General features: G+C 32.8%; 1 long non-coding RNA gene across 1 annotated transcript; it reads left to right on the top strand.

The window, feature by feature from the left end:
* Positions 1-2788: 2788 nt before the first annotated feature.
* Positions 2789-3506, top strand: LOC108378131 (uncharacterized). Its single transcript, XR_001849388.1, has 2 exons — positions 2789-3126; positions 3230-3506. It is a non-coding gene; the product is annotated as an uncharacterized LOC108378131 (long non-coding RNA).
* The last annotated feature ends 6244 nt before the right edge of the window (positions 3507-9750 follow it).

The following is a 9750-nucleotide window of genomic DNA, read 5'->3' as shown; positions in this document are numbered from 1 at the left end:
TATATATATATATATATACAAGAATTTCTTGTTTAATATAACAAGATGTGTATATATATGTATGTATTTTTATCAAATTTGAAATTTCTTTGTTTCGCTAACAGGTGTGCTAACATTTACGATATTTCAAAGGCAGTTTCGAATACTCTGTAAGCAGTACAGGGCACTAGATATCAGGTTATTTTACATAGTCGACAATCCAAAGAGAAATTTCGGCGAAAAATCTCAGCAACATTTTCGAAAACTCTGTTATTAGCAACCAACTCAAGCCATATGTACATATGTACATTCATACAACGCTTATGAAAATGAATGTCTTGCATTGGAGTTGCATCCAATTTCGAAATTTCTGTGGGAGCTCATAACAGATTGTTAATTTCGAAGAGTTGGAGAGTAAGCGCGCTCTCCCTCTCTAGCTTGTGTATTGTCAATGTATGTGTGAGCGCCAAAACCCCACGTGCCATTCGGGTGCTCTCACATACATATGTATGTAAGTGGTCAACAAACCTTCTTTGCTGCTGCATTTAAGAAATGTAGGTAACATTGCAAGTGGTGTATCAGAAGAACAAGAAGAATAAGCACCTCCAGCAAGCTGTGGCATGGACAAAAGACGAAGAAGAAGACACAGAGTACCAAATCGCACGTACATACATTTTTGGAAAATATTCGACGATTAACATGTGGTCGTCTCTGCAACATTGCTTCTCGTCCGTTCGGTGTTGCTCCAGCAAACACAAGGCGGCAATTGAGCGCGCACCGATGTTTTTTCGTTGGGTCGTTGGTTGGCCGGTTTGCTGCTTGGTGCTGCATATTGGTGGATTGGCTTGCTTTGCTTGCTTGGTTGGTTGATTGTTGGCGCTGGCTCCCAAAACGAAGGCAGCGAGCGCGATGTGAATTCGGTCATTTAGTAGAATCGCGAGCTCAATACGGTGCACACGCTTTACACGGGTGAAATACGTAAAGCGCTCACATACGAATATCGAATAAAAACAGTGAATGTGAATGATGAATCTGGTGTTTTGGGGAATTACTCGTATTTATTGTGAATTTGTTTGTTAGCCATACATATTGTTGACCAAAAAATAATATGCAATAGCGTTGTGAGTAAACGTTACTTCAAATAGAACGAGTCGAACGACCATTTTCGTAGACGTGCGTTGTATGTGTGATTTAAAAAGTCGAGAAAAATTCGACGTAAACTTCAATGCAAGACGCGGTAATAACGTGTGGTATTTGCGGTTGATTTGACATTTCTTAGTGAGTATGTATTCCGGTATTTTGATACGCATGAAATATTTTCAATAAAAGCGTAAACGATTGAACGATTGGGTGCTGCGAAAGAGATTTGCGCAAATTGATGCGACATAAATAAAAACCAATATCAAAGAAGTGCCACATACTTATTACAGAATATACAAAATATACAAAAGTGCACAATACAAAATTTTATATATTTTTTTTGTGTAAGCATAAGCAAGTGCNTAAAAAGTCGAGAAAAATTCGACGTAAACTTCAATGCAAGACGCGGTAATGACGTGTGGTATTTGCGGTTGATTTGACATTTCTTAGTGAGTATGCATTCCGGTATTTTGATACGCATGAAATATTTTCAATAAAAGCGTAAACGATTGGGTGCTGCGAAAGAGATTTGCGCAAATTGATGCGACATAAATAAAAACCAATATCAAAAAAGTGCCACATACTTATTACAGAATATACAAAATATACAAAAGTGCACAATACAAAATTTTATATATTTTTTTTTGTGTAAGCATAAGCAAGTGAGAAAATCGTTAGAAGGAAACGTGTGTGTGTGTGTAGGTATATTTCTGTGTTTGCATTTGTGTCGGTAAGCATTCAATAGCATTCAGCAGCCGGAAACCTTATTCATGGCAAAAGTCCACGAAATAAGGATAGCAAACAACATTAGGAAGCTTATCAATGTTTAAAGTACAAAACCGCTTAACAAGATAATGNGTGTGTGTGTGTGTAGGTATATTTCTGTGTTTGCATTTGTGTCGGTAAGCGTAGACGATTTCCGTTTCCCTTATGTCTACGGTGCTGCAAATAATATATCGGACCGCAATGCAAAATGATTGAAGCGGCAGTTGAGTGGAATGAGATTAGTCAATAGAAGGTCATCGGGTCTTATCTATTGTATTGGTTTGGCATAAGTGCATTAGTACAAAGGTGATATCAGCTTATGTGTCAATATGTTTGTAATTTCTGCATTAAGAAATGATGACAACTTTAATTTGTATAAATTGATATAAAGTAAATTAGCGCACTAACATACATACATACATACATACATGTGGGTTGAAATAAAAAGAAAAAAATGAATAGCATTCAGCAGCCGGAACGTATGTGAGGTTGCATAAATTATTTAGTAGAGAGTAAAAACACTCTTATTTAAAAACGGTTTTCTTATTTAATAAGCAATCGTATTAGAAATATTTCAGTACAAAATGGATAAGGCTTGAGCTAAAAGCTTCGGTGATCAAACCCAATTTTTGGCAAGAAATGTCAGTTATTGACATTAATGACATCCCTAACGAGGGAAACACAAAATTATGTTTAGGTAAACAAAGCTTCAGTACACACATACGTATGTACATATGAATGTACCTACATATGTGTCCCAACGGAAAAATGCTCNTTTGGCAAGAAATGTCAGTTATTGACATTAATGACATCCCTAACGAGGGAAACACAAAATTATGTTTAGGTAAACAAAGCTTCAGTACACACATACGTATGTATGTACATATGTGTCCCAACGGAAAAATGCTAATAAGCATGTTCATTTCATTTAAAGTGTTTTCAGTTAAATATTTTACTCTAATAGGTATGTATGTACAAGGATATGAAGACAATAACTCTGGAATCAAAGCAGGTCTTCGTGATCGACTGGTTATTACACGTTTCAAATCGGATCAAATGAAGTAAAGCTGTTTCTTTTCAATACAGTTTATTTCAGAAGCGTATTACTCGTGACATACATGCACGTACTTTTTATTCCATTCAGTTTAGACGACTGACATATGACGTAATTTTCTTTGTAAGCTTTTCGATCCGTGAACGGATGTTACGATTCGAGCCCAGTTTCAGAAATTAAAGTTGAAGGTGTGACTGCAATTGAAAGAGCAAAAATCGATTTCGGAAATATATTTCAAAAATTGCTCGTGCTGCACTAACAATTTCTATTTCTGCTCTAAGTGTTGTCTAGNTGTGACTGCAATTGAAAGAGCAAAAATCGATTTCGGAAATATATTTCAAATTGCTCGTGCTGCACTAACAATTTCTATTTCTGCTGTAAGTGTTGTCTAATTAATCGAGTGTTGCCGTGTGACACTGATCATGAGCTTGTAAGAAATAATAACGGATAATGTATATAAAATATCAAAAATGCATTTAAGTAATTATTTTTCGGAATTTATTTGTTCAGTTCTAAATAATAAATTAATCTTCTAATTGGAAATAATGTTAATTATAAACCAGAGAAATAACAAACAACCAGCAAAGTGGCTCACGGTTGCATTTCAGTATCGTTAAGGATTGTCAGAAATTCATTTGCTATCTGAACAGCCAAAAAGTGCTCTCAGAAATTTTACCTTCAATTCGCCTTTCAGAAATAAAAAAAAAACTCGTTCAAAAGACACTTCACATGCAACGTGTGGTTGCTCATGCAACTATTTTTTTTTAATTTTCTCAATTTGACCGCCTTTTCGAAATATATGTCATTGTTACATCTGACACGCTCTCTAGTATTTCAAAATGAAAATTCGTACCGAGTTGCATTCGTTCTCTACTGCCGTGATTTGGGCCTATTTTTCATTAGTTAGAAAGAAATCTGTAGTATCTGTAATCTGTAAAAAGTCTAAATTGGCAAAACGTGTGCATGTGAAACCTTTTTTTGTTTACAAAAAGCTAGTGAAAATCAGCTTTAGGATCGTTCGCTTAACTCAGGAGCGCAAACGTTGATTTTTGAGCCTTGCATATTTATGTACCAATGAAGAAATTCTCACCATTTTTAATACATTTTATTATTTTTATTCATTATAATTTTTAACTGAAATTTTTTTATTTTTCAAACTGCCTGCTATGATATCTAAACAAGCAAGGACAGTGTCGAAGGCTTTATACCTTTCATGCACATCAGAAAATTTCACTTCAACCGGTTAGTGCATAAAAAAAAAACTCACACCTTATAAAGCACCGATCTAAATGATCAATGCAGCTACTGTGTATAATTGATATGTAAACCGGTAATACAATTTAATGGTTTTAGCTGCTTGCATAACAAAGTTATATGTATGGCAAAAACTAGTACCTGAACTAGTGATACATACCAATCGATTACTATTTTCACCGAAACTCAAATTTGAAAATTAATTTTTATTTGCACTTTTTATGCAAAATTAAAAAAAAATATAAATTTTGGATTTTTATATTATAAATCCAAAATAACAATCATTTTTGTATTTTATATTATATGTCCCAGAAAACAGTTATTGAAGACTTTCATATAAAATGGTCATCGATAAAAATCAGTCAGTGACTTTTACTTTTTAAATCATTCGTATAAAAATAATTAACATTTTTCTCAGTTAATAAGGTTTTGGGAAACAAAAGTTTACTACGACTTATACAAATGACTTTTATAAGTATGATTTAAAAAATAGATTATATTTATTACTTTTATAAATAAAATTTTTCGATAACTTTTATCTAAGACATATACCGTTTCACAGGTCCTGGGTTCAAGCCCAGCTTCCGACCAACATCAACAAATATAAACATAAAAAAGTGTTTTTCTAATAGCGGTTACCCCTAGGAAGGCAATGGCAAAGCTCCCATGGCAATGGTAATAAGAAAACGACTCATTCAGGCGAGTTGCCTTCGGGGAACGTTTTATTACCGGCAACCAATTTGTTTCTGCGAGCGAGACGTTTTCTTTCTGCCGGAAACAAAAATTGTTTGATGGGTTTCTTATGAAATGACTTCTTATAACTTCATGTATAAGTATAATTTTCTCNTGCCGGAAACAAAAATTGTTTGATGGGTTTCTTATGAAATGACTTCTTATGAAAATCATGTATGAGTATAATTTTCTTATTATTTAAATATTGACTATTTTAATGTTCTCTGCATTCGAAAAGACAATTTTTAAATTAAACACATGAATAAACCAATAAAAAAGAGCACTGAAGTATTATTAAACGCATTGGAATAAAACTGTAATTGAAATTGAAAGAGAATTTGCAAATTCATTGAAAGCAAAAATATTATCAAAGCAAGCCAAAAATTCTAGCGTAAGCACAAGAACCAGTGCCCGAGGAAAGGTATAACAACCTAAAAAGCAACCTCAGCCTAGGGTCGCCAACATTTTCGAGGGTATTTAGAGTACTTTTGCAAAAAAAAATTGGAAAAAATATAGTACACTTTGAATATATATAGTATTTTATTTAAAAGAAAAAGTAAAAATGATTTTTAAGTGATGGAAACAGTTCTTCCTGAGAATGCCGAGGTTGTTGGAACAGAGAGTAGAAATGAAATAATTTTAAGTAATTTTTTTAATTCTTTCTCAGTGTTAAAAAAATATGTTATCTTTTTTGATTATAAACTCACAATGACCTTTTACTTTAAAGAATATTTCATTTAATATTGTTATTTCAGTATAAAGGTCATCCATTTTTAACCGACTTCCAAAAAAGGAGGAGGTTATCAGTTCGTCGGAATATATATTTTTTTTTTTTTTTATGTATGTTACCGCATAACTTTGCACCACGTCAACCGATTTCAATAATTCTTTTTGCGGAAAGGTAGTGTCTCAGAGGTGGTCCCATACCAAATTGGTTTTGATCCGATCATTGGATCATGAAATATATAGATATAAATATATTTTTTTTAAGTCGGTTTTTTTTTTTGCTAAAAATTACTTGTAATATACACTTTTCGTACAAACTACTGAAATATATTGATATTTATAATTGAAGAAATATAGTATTATTGCGTACTATATTTTTTTCCAACAGTATATAGTACGCCGACCGGAAAAACAGTACAATATTATATATTATAGTTCGGTTGGCAACCCTACCTCAGCCTAGAATAAAAACAATAAAACTTATAAAAAAATATGCTAGTCGTCTAGTGAGCTGATGGGCTCATCGAGACTGCCATTTCGTTCTGCTTCTTTTCTCGCCGACTCTGCAGAAGAAAGTCGTTCGTTCTCGCTTATTTTCGTTTCGTAATTGAAGTTTATGGCATAAAAGAATGCAGGAAGAAGATAAAAATAAAAAAAACTAAGCACCATAAGAAAAAAATCGAAAACGTTCGGCAAAAAGTTTATACTCTTTCATACATACATACATACATACATACATTTATGTATTTCTAAAAGTCTCAAAATGAATGTGACTATGGTAAAGGTCCTTTATATTGTATAGGTACGTGTGTGTGGGCTAGCATGTAAAGCTGAATAAGCGAGCGGACTGTTCTACCTCCAGCCCACCACTCGTTTATGTTTATACTTTTACGGCATTCATAAGCTTGGCAAGCCCGCATAGTCTGCCATCAAACTCAGTGAAGAGGACGTCTGGCACGTGGCTTATAAATCAATTGACGTTATGGTGCTCAGACTGTACATAGCTCACCCTTATAAAGTTAACCACAATTTACTCTGTGCTGCCGCAATTGTTGTTGATTAGGTTTCCGCGCTGGGCAATTTGTTAGAGGATTTTAGTGATATTTGTCAGCGTGATACGGCGGTAAATAACGCTTTTCTTATTTTGCATGCCATTTTTTGCGTAAAGATTTAACTATCTCAAAATTGGGTTTTGCTTTTTAAGTTTTGATTTTTTATAGTTTTTGATATAACATAAAATGTGACTCAAGATGCGTGCATCAAAAGTTTGTTTATATTTTCGGAAGATAATATGCTTTTGCATAAGTTACTTATGCAAATTTTCTCTTACTTAACGCCTTTACTAGCAAATAAATGTACATTAGTGTGCGGCGTATTTGTATGGAAACAATTCTTTTAAGCTACAAAACAAGACCCCTTTAATTAGGTTTGATTGGTCACAGTTTTGCCCGAGGTTTTTTTTATTTTTTAATTGTAGATTTCCGAAAAAAACTGTATTCTCGACCATAAAACTATAAACTTCTAAAACGAAAAGTTTTATAAAAATCAGGTTTTTTTATTTTTATTGAACATAAATCAAAAAAGATTCGTTTTAAATAAAATAACATAAACCTTTTGAATTATACCTAATTGAACAAATAAAATGGACTTTATAAAATGGATTTTTTAAATAAAATTTTGTTGGTTTAATGAAATTTAGTTTCACTGTTTTTTGTAGCTTACCTTGTTGAATTTTTAAGCATTTGACTCGATACCCCAAATTTTGTACCTCTTGAGGTATTTCTTTTAAGAAATTCCTAGTTCTAAAAATACCAAAGAGTGCTGCACACTCGAGTTCATTTTTGTTTTATTCAAATTGATTTGTCTCCACATTAGCTGTGGCGCTTGGAATGCAAAGTACAGCTGAAAAAATTTTGTTCCAGATAAGGCAATGCTGCTCTTTCATCGACTCCTGTTTAAATTGTGAATACGGCTACATTGATTTGTCATAAAAAGATATCCAGCGACAATTTAAAACAATATATGTATATAACTTCGCGGTGATTTATAGGCAATAAAAATTTCATGAATTTGCGCAACATTCGGCAATGAGGTCAATTTTTTCCAATTTTTTTTTTAATTTTGTTTCGCAGACTAAACATTCTTTTAACCAAACAAATTTTTCTAGGTTCGAGTCCTTTTTTCTTAGGTCAGAGTTGAAAAATAAGGTGCACACTAATGTACATATATACATATGCATGTAATAACGCACCAACCTTAAATATGGCGCGGAGTGCTTCCGAAGCAATAACTACATGTACCCGAATGGACAGGACGCTTTAAAATTGAATGCATAGGATTCGCTTGTAAACTAAAAAAGTAAACAAACATCCAAACGAAAAAAATAAAAAGCAAACAACAACACTTGTGAAACTAAAAAAAAAAAAATATCGTAAACATTGTGCAAAGTTTTGTGCAAAATTATATGAGAGAAATTTTTAAGCAGTTTTTCGCTTGTTTGCTTCGATGGAGGTCGTCTCTTTTTTTCTTTCGACTTTTATGTTTCGTTATACCAAATAGTTTCCATATTCCCTATTCGTGTTTGTTGACTTTGGCTAGGCGACGCTCGCTTTTGGTGTTCGTTAGCCGTAGTTTATAAAGTTGGAAAATTAACTTTCCCAACTATCTACTCAACTCGTAAATATTTTCTTTTGTAAAAACTATTGTACTTTTTTTTATAGTTTGTAGTAGTAAAACAGTATGCAAATAAATAGAATAGTATGCAAATTGGGAGCGAAATATTCGATAATGTATTTATGCTATGCTAATTGGCTGAAATATGAAAAACAAATTTTCAATGAGTTTTGAATGCCCTTGTCAATGTTTCCGATTTTCTAACATCGCTAAAATGACAGTGCGTCTATGTCTGTTTCAACGAAGCGGAGGAAAGGAGCAGGGAGCTAAGGAGCAAATTATTTGAGTTAGAGCAAAGAGCTAAAAAAATTAATTTGCTCCTTAAAAAAAATTTTCAATATTTTGTTTTTGTTATTTTCTGGCCTTGTAACGATTTATTTTGAAATATTTTTATTGGTTATTTTTTTCAAAAAATTTTCAATAATAACGGCCTGAAGCTAAATAACAATAAAAAAATGTTCAGTTAATTAATTTAAAATTATTATTTTTTTGGCACTATAAACAACCGTGTGAAATAAATTTCCTTTCTACTTAATTAACTTGGAATTTTTTTAGTTTTCTCTTGGATGCAGAAGTGTATACATACATCTAGAAGCATTTCTGTATCAAAAAGGAATTAAAAAAAAAATAAATGTCTCCTATGTTTTTGGCGCTTTCAGCTCGATATGTAAATAAATAAATAAAAAAGTTTTTTAATGGGAGCGGGAGTGGAGCAAGAGCGGAGCTCGGACTTTAGTGTGACTCAGACTTGTTTTGGCCATTATGTTCCTAAAAATTGTTTGACTGACCATGAATTTTACTACCTATTCTTGGAGAACATTTAGAAATTTCAACTTTAGCTTTAAATTTTAAGCGTGCTAACCCAATGATTAAAAAAAAGATTTCAACAAAATCAGACTTTAGATATTTAGGCCCCAGAAATCTTTTGAAGGTATGCTTTTTTACTCAATTCAAAGGAAGGGTTAAGTAAGGAAGGCTAATTAAATACAGGAAAATACATCCATATTTATGTATTTCTCTTATTACAAAGACTGCCTTGATTGGGAGGAAAAAGTAATTAATTTTCTTTTAAATGTGGCCAGAAACAAACAAATTGGGAAACATCGGAAAACATTGATATATCGATGTTTTTCTGGCGATGTATTTTAGCATCGATGATAATTTCTATGCAACACCAGAATAACTACAAAACCTTACTGATAAATAGCTGAGAATGTTAAAACGTTACCAAGGTGTCTAGAATTGCAGAAGAAGAACAAAATTTTGGAATAGGCCTGTAAACAGCCACTTTTGGCGGATATAAGCGATCACCTGCGGCTGCTGATTTCGGAAATTTTGCGTTTTAACATTGCAGCCGAGGCTGTAATTGGACTCCATAATATAGGGAGTTTGCTCGAAATGTGTCATGCCGCAGTTTTTATAATACA

Source organism: Rhagoletis zephyria, unplaced genomic scaffold (genome assembly GCF_001687245.7).
Source record: "Rhagoletis zephyria isolate East Lansing unplaced genomic scaffold, Rhagoletis_zephyria_1.1 Rzeph_scaffold_13432, whole genome shotgun sequence".
In the NCBI taxonomy this organism is placed as follows: Eukaryota; Metazoa; Arthropoda; class Insecta; order Diptera; family Tephritidae; genus Rhagoletis; species Rhagoletis zephyria.
The sequence above is the reverse complement of the archived record's forward strand: the minus strand, read 5'-3'. Positions and strand labels throughout refer to the sequence as shown.